The 14783-nt window shown below is 41.8% G+C and overlaps 1 protein-coding gene across 2 annotated transcripts in view; it reads right to left on the bottom strand.

The window, feature by feature from the left end:
• Window positions 1-14783, bottom strand: part of eIF3i (eukaryotic translation initiation factor 3 subunit i) — a 50339-nt gene that overhangs the window by 21665 nt on the left and 13891 nt on the right. The gene's annotated exons all lie outside the window — the stretch shown is intronic.

Raw genomic sequence — 14783 nt, 5'->3', positions numbered from 1 at the left:
ACTCGTGTAATGTTCAACCAAAGAGTTTTTTTAACCCCAAAACTCATGATTTTAGCCTATGCCCAGTGTAATGTTCAAGTCAAGATTCTGGCAAAAATGTTATCCAGGTTAAGCTAAGTTTATGTAGGCCTAGACTATTTTGGGAATCAAAACACTACAATAGGTTATGCTAGCCTTAGGCCTAGTTAGCCTAAAATTCTCTCATTTCAAGGTTAAGTTAGCATGTTTACATTCAGAAGTTTCCTCCTAGGCAAATTTTATTACAGTATTGAGAGTTGGATTTACAGAATTACCAAAACGAAATATGGTAAAAATGAAGAGTTCAAAGAAAAGTAAAATTACAATAGTAATATTTTTATTTTACAAGGAATACACTAGTCTTCATCAATTTGATTTCTGCTAAAATCAGTCATACAATACCGTTTTTCTTTTAGGCCATGGCTAGTCCCAAAATTTTATGGTTTCAAATGTAGACCTTGAGTAATGTTCGACTCATGATTTTTAGGCTTAAAAATAGGTCTCCATAAATCGGACACTGCACAAGTATGTAAGGTAGTAGTGTGCAGATATCCCCTCTTATCCTATGTCTACAGTGTTCATTATAAAACAGGAAATGGAAATGGTACTATTTTTGGCAAATAGTGAACTAATGCAAGGTAATGGTAAAAATCATATTGACTTCATTCCCACCGTTATCCTTAAGCTAAGGGGTTAGTGGCCTTGATGCATCTTCTCCAAATGTCTCTAGCAAGAGCATTTTCCCTCTATGTCCTCCTCCACTTTATCATGTTATTAAATCCTGCCTCACCACTGACCTTAAACCTTTAACAGATTCCACCAAAGCCCTTTCCATTCCCTCCTCACTCATCCTTAATAAATGCCCACACCACCTCAGTTTTGACACTCATGGCCTACCATTAATCTTTACCCATATCTTACTGCCCATCATCAACGACCTGATTACAGTACTATGGTTCTTTGTTTTCAGTTTATTTGGCATTCTTTTATCAAACATTACCCTACCACCTCCCTCCCCATTTCCCCAAAAGCTGCTAAAAAGCATATGACCACTAACTTCAAAATGGCACGAAAAGCTACAGTAAACTAGATGTCAAATGCATTTCTTAAAATGCATAAAAATGGGTAAAGAGGAATTTTAATCATGCTTGACATTGGGATATAGTGTAAATAATACTTAATTGTGATTAAGTGGTCATTCTGCGACTAAATACTTCAAAACTTCCAGGCTACTGACCAGCAGCTGAAAATTCAACTAAGCTAACACAGCCTGCAATGTTGCACTGCACTTCCAGGCATGAAACACAAGAGGAAAACAAATCATACATTTAACCTGAAAATACACCATTTAATAAGGAATACTAACTACCCATAGAGAAAAAGTTCACATTTCTGACTGAAACTTCCTGATCTTTATACTTAAAAATGTATTTTTATAATAAAATGAGGTTTTGTACATACTTACCTGGTAATTATATATATAGCTGTAGTCTCTGACGTCACGGCAGAAAATTGAAAATCTCGGCAGCGCTAATGAATGGTCACGTGATACCCCTTCCCACCGCCCTCTACAGGTGAGTGAGAGAGAACCATAACCCAAACTCTTCATATGTTTATGCCATACCTGCCCATGAGAGGGGAGGAGGGTGGGCTTTGATTATATAATTACCAGGTAAGTATGTACAAAACCTCATTTTATTATAAAAATACATTTTTGTACATATAACTTTTTGGTAATTATATATATAGCTGATTGGCACCTTGATGGAGGTGGGCCATGGCAGCTAATTTAGCAATAAAAGTCTAGACAATTGTGAAAATAAAAAAACACAATGATGGTTCCTTACCTGTTGAGGTAGCTGATTTGATGGATACTGCCTCTTAATCTGCTATCCTCAACTTGCACCAACTAGGTATATAGACCTGAGGGTTAAGTGCTGAGAGGGCTACATGCCAGTCGAGGGCTCACCATGGACTATGCATGATAACCAACCAAATAAATGCCCCTGCCCAGGGCGGTTACTAACCTGAAAAACACATAGAACAAGGGGTGTCACCAATAACCTGTACCTTAAAAATATTACCCAAAATCTAAGACTGTTGGGTACTCCTAGTCACAATGTACCCCCAGACATCCCAGAAAACAACAACGCTAACCTTAAGCAAGAGAAAGCATCACAAGGAAGGATCGACTTCCTTTATTCCCTTACCCAACACCGTGCCAGTCACCACAAACGGTCCCAACGTACTGCATCCATCATATATTGTCTCAATCTCTCTCAAATAATGAGCAGGAACACTGACCTACATTTCCAAAATGTAGCTTGAATAATTGAATCTAAGGAAAGATTCCTCCTATATCCAACGAGGTTGAAACCGCTCTCACCTCATGTGCTTTAACTTTAGAAATTTGAAGCTGCACATCTTCTACCTGGTTGTGAGCTTCTACAATCAGGTCTCTCAAAAGAAGGAAAGAGCATTCTTGAAAGAGGCCTGTCTCGGATCCCTCACAGAACACCAAAGATTAGGAGAAGGACCTCTCACTGCTTGAGTCCTTTCAAATATACTTTTAATGCTCTTACTGGGCATAAAAGTCTTTCTTCTTCATCTGGTCCCACCAAATCCAAGAGACCAGGGATCGAAAAGGATCTCGACCAAGGCTTAGACGTGTTGTCTCATTCTTTGCCAAAAAACTCAACAATGAAGAACAGACTGCCTTACCCCCATAGAAAACCCAATTCTCTTATCTCAGGGCGTGCAACTCACTGACTCTCCTTGCTGTAGCCAGAGCTCCAAGAAGATTGTCTTCCTCGTAAGGTCTCTGAAAGAGCAAGACGATAATGGCTCAAACTTACTGCCCACAAGCCATTTCAAGACCAAAAATTCCAGGAAACCAATCTCTCTGGAATTCTTGGATGTTTCAAACAATCTGATAAGATCTGACAAGTCCTTGTCATTTGAAATATCAGGCCCTTATGCCTAAAGACTGTCAAATAGTTGCTCTGTAGCCCTTGATCGAAAAAGTGATCCTTCCGGACAGCTTCCTCTCCACACTCAGATACAGGAGGAAGTCTGCCTTCTCTTCTAAAGTGGTCTTAGAAGATGATGTGCCAGTCTTCCTACACCACTCTCTGAAGACTGACCACTTAGCTTGATAAACTGCTGTGGAGGACTGTCTTCGAGCTCTAGCGATGGCTCTAGAGACCTTCCTTGAAAAACCTCTTTCTGAGGCAACGTTCGACAGTCTGAGAATTTCAGTTAGCTGAAGACCAGATAGACCTCCGTGAAATCTTCAAGTGAGGCTGTCTGAGTAGATCTACTCTCGGTGGTAAAAGCCTCGGGAAGTCTCTTTCTACTTATCAAGTCCGGGAACCATTCCCTTGCTGGCCAAAGAAGAGCAACCAGCGTCATGACGCATGTCCTTGTGGGACAACATTTTTGTTAGAACTGCTCTCAACATCTTGAGCGGAGGAAAGGCGTAAAGGTCCAGACCTGACCAGTCCATCAGCATTGCATCCACCCAAGACTGCCCCTCGTCCGGCACTGGAGAGCAATAAAGAGGCAGTTGAGTTGTCTTCTTGGTGGCAAACAGATCTATGAGAGGATCGACCCCATAGATTCCACAGTTGGAGGCAAACTTCTTGATTTAAGATCCACTCTGTTGAGAGTAAACTAAAAGCTCCTGCTTAGCTTGTCTGCCCTCACATTGAGCTTTCCTGGAATGAACCTTGTCATCAACGATTACGTTTGGTTCGTTTTTAAGCCCAAACAGAAGATCTCTGTTCTTTCACCAGGTATAGCAAGACCCAGTGGGTCCCTCCTTGCTTTTTTGTTCAGAGCTGTTGTATTGTCTGATTGGACAATCACTGCCTGGTTCCTTACCACCTTCAACAGAAAATTCTAAAACTTGCTAAATGAATGGCCTTTAATTCCTTCAGATTGATGTGCCACCAACAGTTGTTCTCCCTTCCATCGCCTGCTGTTTCCAACTTGCCCTAACGTGGCTCCCCATCCTAGATCTGAAATCGTCTGCACACAAGATGAGGTTGGGGTTCTTTGGGAACAGTGAAATTCCTTCCTGAAGTTTCTCTGGAGAGTTCCACCAACTGAGGTCTGCCTTTATCTCCTCTGAGATTTGAAAAACAAACGGTCAGAACTCTTCTTCCTGTCCCAGACTTCTCTTAAAAAGAACTGAAGGGGCCTTAGATGTAGTCTCCCCAAACTCACAAAACGGTTCTGCACTGGAAGACAACTTCCCCAGAAGGCTCATCCACTCGTTGGCCGAGCACTGGGTCTTCTTCAGAAAATCTCGCACTTTCAACAGGCACGACTCTACCCCCTCTCCACCGACAGAAAGCCTGAAAAACTACTGAGTTCATCTGAACTCCCAAATTTTACTAATTCTTGAGATGGCACCAGATGTGACTTTGGCCAATTTACCAGAAGTCCCAATTCTTTTGTTAGATGAAGAGTCTTTTCAAATCCTTCACACACCTTTCTTCATCCCTTCTTCCAGGAGCCAATCGGTAATAAAAAACTGTTCTGATCCCCAACAGATGTAGCCATCCTGCCACTGATGACAAAACTCTGGTGAAAACCTGGGGGGGCCGTTTCAGGGCAGAGCACATTGCTCTGAACTGAAACACTTCCCCTTGAACACAAAGCAGAGGAACTTCCTCAAGCAGGATGGATTGGGATGTGGGAAAACAGTTTTTCCTGGAGGTCGATGGATACCATCAATCTCCTGGAAGAAGGGATGACAGCATTGATTGAGTGGTTTCCATCACAAACTTTGTCTTCTTTACAAACAGGTTCAAAGACACTCACATCTAGAACTGGCCTCCAGCCTCCTGCCATCTCAAGAATTAGTACTTGGGAGACGATTGTAAAATCCTGGGGAGAAAGGGGAGAACTTTCTCTATTGCTTCTTTCTCTAGCAAAGCTGACACTTCTTTCTCTGAGAGCACAACATTTCTCTGAGTCTAGAGAATAAGCCATTAAGACCACTGGTTCCCTGGACAAAGGAGGGTCCTTCAAGAATGGAATTGAATAGCCTTCCTTTAATACTACTGTCAAGGTTCTGCTCCCCTTTCTTTTTAAGACTGTCCAGAAAGCTGACAGTCTGGCTCCTAAATCTCAGTGAGTGAAGGGGACCTCAGTTCTTGTCTCTCCAGGTTTGAAACTTTAGGTACAAAACGACCTCTCCCTCTCGATCTGAACCCCAACCTCGATTTGTGTGCAGGGGCTCTTCCAGATCTAGCCGACCTTGAGATTTCTCCGTCGGCGTTGTCGACGGAAGGAGAAACTGTTGAAGGCAACGGTTTAGGCTTCTTGGTGGACTGTGCCAGCAAGTCTTGAGTTGCCCTCTGTTGAAGGTGGTAAGCGATCTCAGATACTATTTCCCTCAGGAAAAGATGTTTCCTATCTAAAGGAGCAAGAACAACAAAGCTGACTTCTGGGACCGAGACACACCTTTAGTGGTGAAAGAACACCATAGTTCACGTTTCTTGAGAATACCTAACGTAACCACGGAAGAGAGTTCCATAGCGAGCATCTCTAATGCTCCTGTCGATGCAAGCTAACAGAGTGGACAGGGAATCAACTGATTTGCCTGAAGGGGAATCTTTTAGTTTCCTTCCAAGAGCTCCAACCGACCAATCGAAGAAACTCATAACTTCCAAAATCTTAAAAGCATTCTTGCAGAGGTGATCAAATTCGATGTAGAAAAGAATACTTTGGCTGAATTAAGAGCTGACCTCCTGGCCAGGTCTGGACCAAACTAGAGGAATCTCCTTGGGAGGAGGCAGCTACTCCCAACGAAAATGATTCTCCAGTCTCGTACCAACCACCACGCTGAAGCGACAATTTCGAAGGGGGAAAACAAAACACAGTCTTCCCTTGTTCCCTCTTCTCTGCAAGCCACTCCTCCATTTTCTTCAATCCTTTCTTGGCAGAAATAGAAAGAACTAATTTGGTAGCCAGCTCTTCAGTCCTATTATCAGACTGTATTGAACGATTCCTCAGAGCTGGAGGATACTGGTGAAAAGGAATCCGGAAAATTCTCAGAAAATACTCCAAGCAGTTTATTAAGCTCGATAAAGGCTTCTTTTCTCTGGTTGTACCTCCGCCTCCGATTCGAAGCAACATCACCACCAGAAATCGGAGAAAGAGCCAAGGAACTAGATGGAGGAAGATTCCTCTTCCTAGGAGAATGCAGCACAGGATCTTCGCTCGGGCTACAGGAATGCCGACAGTCTTTAGATGAAGGGCATCCTTAAAATAAGCAACTTGCAGTTCTTATCAAGGATCACTTTTTTCCCACAAAGCCAAGAATGCTATCAAGCTTTCTATTCATTTCCGCCAAAAACAAATCTTGAGGCAAGGCGGAAGAAAGAGAATGGCTTGGAACAGAACGAGTTTGAGCCATTATCGGTGTTGGAGCTTTCAGAGACCAGGAGAAACAATTTTTGGCGCATGCTCTGGCGCAGCAGGAGGATCAGTGAGGGTGGCGTATGGCGTGATAAGAGCCAATTGGGTTTTCTAGGGGTAATGGCGCAGTCTGTTCTTCATTGATGAGCAATCACGCCAAGAATGAGCAACAACAGGCTGAAGACGACACCACTCTCTTCTTACCTTTTCGTCCCTGGTCTCTCACATGCCTCGTCTCCTGAATCAAGAATGAGACTTTTAAACATTCGGCTCCTCCCAAAAAAGTACGAAGGAGGTTGATCTTGAAGTCCCCACTCTTTTCTTTGGGAACTGCCAAAGGAGATGCCAACCTAGACCTCTTGAATGGTCTCGAGACATCTTTCTGGCGCCAACCTCTCTTAGGCGAATCCTCACTGACATACTCGAGACATACACCTCCTTGATGTGCCTTTTCTAAATTTCTAACATCTGCATCCTGGGTGAAGCGGCAACAGGACTGCTTGAGGGCCAACTGCTCGGGGCAGGTCCCACTCACCTCCCTTGCTACTTTTGGAAATTGCCTCCTCCCTGGTGCTGGGGAGTTTGACAGAGGTCCAGGCCTAGGAGAATGAGTGGGCCGAACAGCCAGCTCCTCCACTGCACTATCACAAGACACTGCACTTCTACTAAAAGACTTACTCATCCTCCATGGCAGCAAGCATAACACTAAAACGCGCATCCATCTGTTTTCTTAAGACTGTCCACGGTATTGGGTTAGGAGAATAACGGGGTCTGGGATAAGATTTGTTAGAAGGAATATCAGGGTTAATAACCCAAAAAGATACATCCTGACTATCACGGGAGGATAAAGAGGCAGTCCTAGCTGAAGGTTTTGCTAGCTCTCTTTTTGAAGCCTTCTCAGATAAGCATTTAAAATCTTCCATTCTTCCCCTGACAAATTCTTACATTCTTCACAGGTTAGCAGATTAAGAGGCAGTACAAACCTGTCCTCTACACTCAACACACAGAATGAGGGTCAATGGTAATTTTTAATCTAGTTTTGCAGCCCTTGCTACAAAACCTATACACCTCCACCAGTGTCCACATAATGCTAAATAAGGAAGACGGGGGGATGAAAAAGCTAAGTACAAACAATGTCTTTTTAAGATTCAAATCAAACAATTGTACATCACCAACAATGTCCAACGAAAGAATCAGCGATAATTCTCTGCTAAGTTGAACTCACCGGTACCAGGTATGGCAGAAACATATGAAGAGTTTGGGTTATGGTTCCTCTCACTCACCTGTAGAGGGAGGTGGGAAGGGGTATCACGTGACCATTCATTAGCGCTGCCGATTTTCAATTTTCTGCCGTGACGTCAGAGACTACAGCTATATATATAATTACCAGGTAAGTTATATGTACAAAATCATTTTTTATAAAAATCCGTTGGGACGATTTATATGTCTTTTTCCTTTAAATACAAGATACAATTTTCACTCTTCCAGTTTCTTATGAACATATTAGAATTATAAATTATCTCTTCTCTCATTTTAATCCTAGACCATTTGTAAACACAACTGCAAGTTTCTAGTGATATCACACCTTTCTCCGTGTTATATAAGAAAGTAAGACTCAGTGACCATTTTAGTAACAACCACATAATCATTCTGATTTTTATCATATCTACTAGTTACGATATAAAACTCTAAACCCCCACATACCCACTCAATCAACATTCATGTTTCCAGTTCGCTAATGAATGCCTAGTGTTTGTGTTATGTCACTAAACACCTTTCATTCAAAGGGAAAAAATAAGGTTCACTAATTATGGATTACTTTGATCCAGCCTCTGATTTCTGAGGTTGAAAATGATCTGCACCTCACTGACATGAGGACCATGTAGATATGACCTGTGTGACCACTCAAACAATCTCTTTCGCATCATAAGCCCTCCAGTACTGTTGAATACCCCCATGACACCCAGTTTGGTATTATGGGTCAGAAAGCAGAAAGTGCTCTCCAGTCTCTGCTGCTAAAACATCCAAATGTCAAGAGTTTTTCACTAGACAAAAGAGTGATGTCACTCTGCCTCAAAAAACTAACAAATATGCTATAAAAGCTCCCCCAGCTTTTGCTCCCAATGAATTCTAAAAAAAAAGTCTTTCAAAGAAAATTTGAACTGACAAAAATCTATATGGCTGATAAATAAACAAACCTTCAATCTTGATAATCAAGCTTAAAAGAGGTAAGATGTCTACTGTTACATCTAAATTTGTATATAACAAGGAGTCATTTTTACATCATTGGCAAAATGAAGGGTAAGGGTGAATTTCTGTCCATAAGCCTGGATATTCAAGATTCAAGACAGACCCAAGTATTTATATCTCATTAAAAATGTGTTTGTTCCCATTGAAATGCAGACCTTCATTTTAAGGAACTGCCTGGTGTATACTGTCTCATGGAACACAGATTTCTTCAAAATGGGAACCCTATTAATCATGATTGTCATGACATGAGTCCTGATGGAACCACCACCATCTGTTTATGAATTTTCCTTCCTCCCTTGCCAGCCTGGCATTTGAATTACGTGAAAGGATGACCTCTGGGTGATGTGCCCAACTGTTTCAACTTTAAACTGGGGTACTGGCCAAAATCAGTCTAGAAATATTGCTCTGCTCTCACCTTAACTAATGCCTAATAGTAACATGCACTGCAGCCCATTCCACACGCACCTGTCCATACCGGCTTCACCTCCTTACTGATTATTCCACCTCATTGTCAGAATCATTATCAACTCCAGAGAACTGTGCATTGGAAATGCCACAAGTTGTGGTAAAATCAGGTAGAATAATGTTTGGCATTTTGGATGCTCCAGACGGTCGGGACCTACGCAGTCACTTCCACTGACACCACCACCATAACCAGTGTCAACCTCCAGCGTTATGCCCTCTTGAATCAGCTGAAATTTGCAAAACATCGTAAGGTTGTTTGCTCTCAATCGCACTTACAGCACTAACATATCTTACGCTTTTATGCTATTCATGCATGATTCGATTTGATTTCTTTTTATCAGGCTATCATCTTGTAAGTAACTCGACATTTTGTCAAGGCAATGTCAACTTCTCAATAACATTTTTTGCCTCACTTACTGAGAAGTGTTGATACTGTTGCCTCTTGCCTTGAAAGGGTCAGTGGCCTTTTGCTTTTCAGCTTTTTTGCCTCCTACACTTTAAAAATGTGTATCCATCTAACAGATTTTGTTTGGTCCAAATGTTTGACCTGTCTTCTTATGTATTTAAAACAACCTGTTATTTTCATGCAACTGATGTCCTTTCATGGGAATGCCCTTGAATTAGACAATTCTCCAGACTCACTGCACTCAAATCATGTTTATCGCTTCACCCACAATTAATATTTATTCAAAAGCCTGCTTGGCAGTGCTCAGCCAGGTGATGAAGCTTGTACACTCTCCGGTTATGTTTTGGCTGCATCATGTCAGGAATGGTCAAATTTTTTACTTACATCCACATGCTCTTGTCCCTCATCAACTCCTTCGCTCATCAGCAGATATTAACATGACCTTCCAACTTTTCAGGTTAAGATAGGTGATGGTCATATTCACTTATGCAATGTTTACTTCAGCCCTGGCTTAATTAAAGATTCTCAATGCAAATTCTCACTTATTTACCTTGGCATGATCTACATGGGTTATTTATAAGACACCCAGATCTTGGTGATGTTCTCATTCCCAACCAAATATAAGTGGAGTTCCTCTTTGAACTACATCCATCGTTACCATTTAACCTGTTGGGATCTAGGATGATGCCAAACACATCTGGGGCGACTCTTTTCATCATACCCTGATCTGTTCTGGCATTCACGTCTCCTGTCATTCTGTTCCCCTCGCTCTTTTCTGTTTTCATTATGCAATGTACCAGTATATTACACAGACTCATCCAAGTGACCCCTGTTATCGTACCCACATCACCATTTTAAGCAACCTTATTAATAGCCAAGTACTGCCCAACATACGTTTCTCTCCAAAGATCTATCTCCTCTGTCCTACCTACCTTTTGATAAACACTCTCCAGAACACCTGTAAAATTCTTTGGTAAAATGCTAGGTGACTTCTGGACCAACTATATATTGTCAGACCTCATATTAAAAGTCATCTTGTTGCCCATGCTTGGACCTTGATCAACGTTTAGGTGCAAGCAGAGAAGTATGCGGCCTGATAGATTAGGCCTTGGTTTTCAGGCACAACCGACACCCAGTCATCTACTTCAGTATCAGCAGGCGAGGGATGATTTAGTTGCTTAGAAGTGTGTCCACTGTAGTTTTGGTATAAATACACTGACATAATTAACCACCAAACTAGCATTGGGACCATGTGGCATCTCATCAAATTGTCAAGAAAAACCACATGTGCACTTCCCTCACAGTCCACAAGCATATGCCCAGGATCTCATCACAAATTGGTCAACCCAGTCACGGTCCAGTAATCTCCTGTACAAATACAAAACCATTACTTTCTTCCCAGAGCAAAATGCAACTCAACCTGGTTTACTGATGGCAAAAATTGTTGGAATCAGACTGAGGACTAAAGATCTTTGATCACAGCATTCAGGATGAGCAAGCTAGATAAACAGTTAGGGGAAATAAAAATTCTGCTCCTGGAGATGATGGCTTAAGAGAACCATCAAGTGCTAAATTACTCCTCCAGAAGGTTCCTGGAAATCCTCTTGTTTGTATAATCTTTGCTAATTTTTGGGCATTTGTTATGTACCTGTTGCCTGGATCATTAGCACAATTATTCCTGTCCCAAAGCCTGGCTGATAAATACTGTTCTATCTCCATGTCACCTCATGTTTTAGTAACTACTGTTTGAGCATATTTAATAACCAAAACAAATGCACTCACCTGAAAAACTCTCTCCCCATTTGTATGGCTTTTTCTTCCACAACCACAAACACACTCATCACTACAAAAAAAAAACTGAACTCTACTCCACAAATGTCCCACCAACAGTGTAGTTGCCTTCCTTGACCTCAAAGTGCTTTTGATATAAACTGTCCCAACAGGGATATAATTCTTGATCAGCTTGTCGAAAAAAGTTTGGTGTCAGAGACAACCTTCTGAAATGGATAAACTCTTATCTCAGTAACAGAAAATCACGTGTTTTCTTTAAGGGTGCATGTAGCTCTCTATGAAAATTTTGAGCTTGGCACACCTCTGGGTGGTGTATTGAGCCCATTTCTTTTAATATTCTTATGCACCGTGTAAACTGTCTCTCCTCCCTGCTAAATGGAACCAAATTTAACCCTGCTATGATGATGTCCCCAACTGCATCCACTCCACTACCCTCGAGACCTCTTTGGAAATGTCCTTCAAGAATTCGACAGGATCCTGTACCTCCTGTGGCCTCAGGACGTTCCCCAGAAAAAGCAGAATCTTCTCTGCCCGGAATCTCCAAGACCTGCCAGTGTTCATTAGGGTGGGAACTTATCCTCTTCTGCAACACAGTATATCATCTCCTGCACCAGTCAGATCACCCCTGCTATACCTGCACTAACGAATCCACCCTCATGGTGAAAACCTTCTGATCTACTGGAGCCTCGCTTCACTTCCCAAATCAATTCTTGCCACCAACCACAGGAGATATCTGTCCCTTTCCTAGAACCCTCTATATCCTCTTCCTAAGGTCAGTTGTTGACTATTTATCTCCTGCTTTAATTCAATTACCCAGACAGGCGTTACAACCTCTAGAACAGTTCCAAAATAGAGTTATATGAAACCGTTTTATCCTAGGATGCCCTCCTTCCACATCAGATAGTCAACATGCAGACCGAACTCATGTTACCTCCATTAATAGAGAGAATTTATGCCAATGTAACTTTGTTTTCTGTTAAATGTCTACCTCTCACAATTTACTTTTTTACTTCTCTGCTGTACTCAAAACATCACTGACGAAGATGCACCAAGACCTCAACTCATGGCCTTGGGGCCATAACCCAGTTAGGGCAGTATTTTTAAAATTTATGACACCTTGATATCACATATTCAGTCATCCAAGATTTGCCACCATGGCGGGTTCCTATTCCTGCTGTCACTTTCTCACACTAACCTCTAAAGATGCCCATACCAATCTACAGAAGCAGCTGGTTTTGAACAATAGGGACCAATTTCAGTTCCTGCAGGACACCACATCTACGTGGACGGCTCAGTCAAAAGATTTTGCAGCATTTGCTATGTTCTCTCCCACTTTGGAATCTCCTGAGGGTGGGTGGCATGGTCGCAGGTTGCCAAACTCATCCAGTTCCACCTTGTAACTTTCAAGGTTTATGGGATGCATAACCCCTATCATTGTTAGAAGAAATGTGAATGGATTGGTGATCTTTCAAAATGACTCCAAATTTGCACTCCAGGCACATGACATCTTCTAGGCCCAGCTGTGTGGCGTTGTATACCTCATATTGTGTCAACTTGCTGCTGCCTTACAATCCTCAATCATTGTCTTGTCCTCATCATGTAATGCCTCCCATCATTGGGCTTGCTGGGAATGACATGGTGGACAGTCTTCCTAAAGCTGCCTGCACACTTGAACTTGATGACAGAAATGTTGAGTTCACTGTTCTATGCCTTAAACATAGAATATATTCAGCAGCTTTTGATGTACAAATTCAGGCCCAGGGTCAGATGAACACTAGTGTTTCCATACAACATCATGATAACTTGCAGAGCCATCACAAGACCCACCATTCGATGCCACTCGTGGTCGACTCATAATGTTCGAAGTGCCAGGATAAGGTTGGGATAATACCGTCCTTGATGGCAAACTTGGACAGACAATGATATACCACAAACACCCATGTAAACTGTGTAACCTTGCTAATGCCAGTAACCTTGAACACTAATGCCTGTAACCCCACTCTCAAATCTGTTTCCTCAAGGACAAAATTTACTGGATTCAAACCTGCCAATATTTACTTTGAAGATGACCACCAGTCCGACTTAATTTTGATTCGTCATCCACACTTTTACTGGTTGGCACATAGTTGTTGTGATAATGGAATACAATCTCATATATTTATTTTTAGATAAACTGATATACTGATAATTCAATGCTGTAATTTTTTTCTGTTGATTTCTGATGTACTGGCAAGTAACTTCCCCATCCCATATTCCTTTGTTTGATGCAAAAAATAAACATGATATTTTAATGATAAAATAAAGTTTGTTCATACTTACCTGGCAGATATATATATAGCTGTATTCTCCGAAGGTCCGACAGAATTTCAAAACTTCAATTTTCACGCAGTGGCCGGTCAGGTGGTTAGTACCCATTCCCGCCGCTGGGAGGCGGGAATCAGGAACCATTCCCATTTTCTATTCAGATTTTCATAGTGCCACTGTCTCCTGAGGGGAGGTGGGTGGGCACTATAATTATATATCTGCCAGGTAAGTATGAACAAACCTTATTTTATCATTAAAATATCATTTTGTTCATGAAACTTACCTGTCAGATATATATATAGCTGAATCGCACCATTGGAGGTGGGTAGAGACAGCATAGGATTGAGAAACAAAACAATGTAGATGATTACACATCTTGGTTCCTTACCTTTTAGCATAGCTGACTTCGTGATTACTGTCACCCAAGTCTGCGTCTGCTTTACTAGAGTTTCCAGCAAGGTAGGGACCTATAAAGGTTGGTGAGTTCCAGATGATCTGTCAACGGGGCGTGACCACTATGTGACCAGATCATAGACCATCAAGAAGGAAAAAAGAGACAAAAATAACCACCTGACCTGACCAAACATCGTGACTAGTTAAAAACTAAGGAAAGGGGACTGCCCCACAGTCTACCCAACAACCATAAAAACACAAAAAAAGATTTTAAAAAAATTCCTAACCATACATTAAAGGATAGGATGGGTACTGCCTCCTTCTCCCAAGATTGTGTCCAGCCAAAACGTAAGGTCCCAATGAACAGCAAGACTCATACACTGTTCTTACGTCCTTTAGGTAATGAGAGCGAACACAGAATGACTTCTCCAAAAGGTGGCATTCATAATGATCGTTCAGAGCCATGTTCTTTTGAAAGGCTACTGACGTTGCAACAGCCCTCCTCATGAGCTTTAACTTTCAAAAGCCTCATGTCACTCTCCTGACAACTTGGCTTAAGAATGAGCTTCTTGAATGGTGGACCTCAAGAAGAAAGCCAGCGCATTCTTTGACATGGGGACGTCAGGTCTTCTAACCGAACACCATAACCTGTCTGCAAGACCTCTCGACTCTTTCGTCTTGTTCAAAAGTAGAATTTTAGAGCCCTAACAGGGCAAAGACAGTCTTT

This window comes from Macrobrachium rosenbergii, chromosome 4 (assembly GCF_040412425.1).
Source record: "Macrobrachium rosenbergii isolate ZJJX-2024 chromosome 4, ASM4041242v1, whole genome shotgun sequence".
Lineage (NCBI taxonomy): Eukaryota > Metazoa > Arthropoda > Malacostraca > Decapoda > Palaemonidae > Macrobrachium > Macrobrachium rosenbergii.
This window is presented reverse-complemented; position numbering and strand designations above follow the sequence as displayed.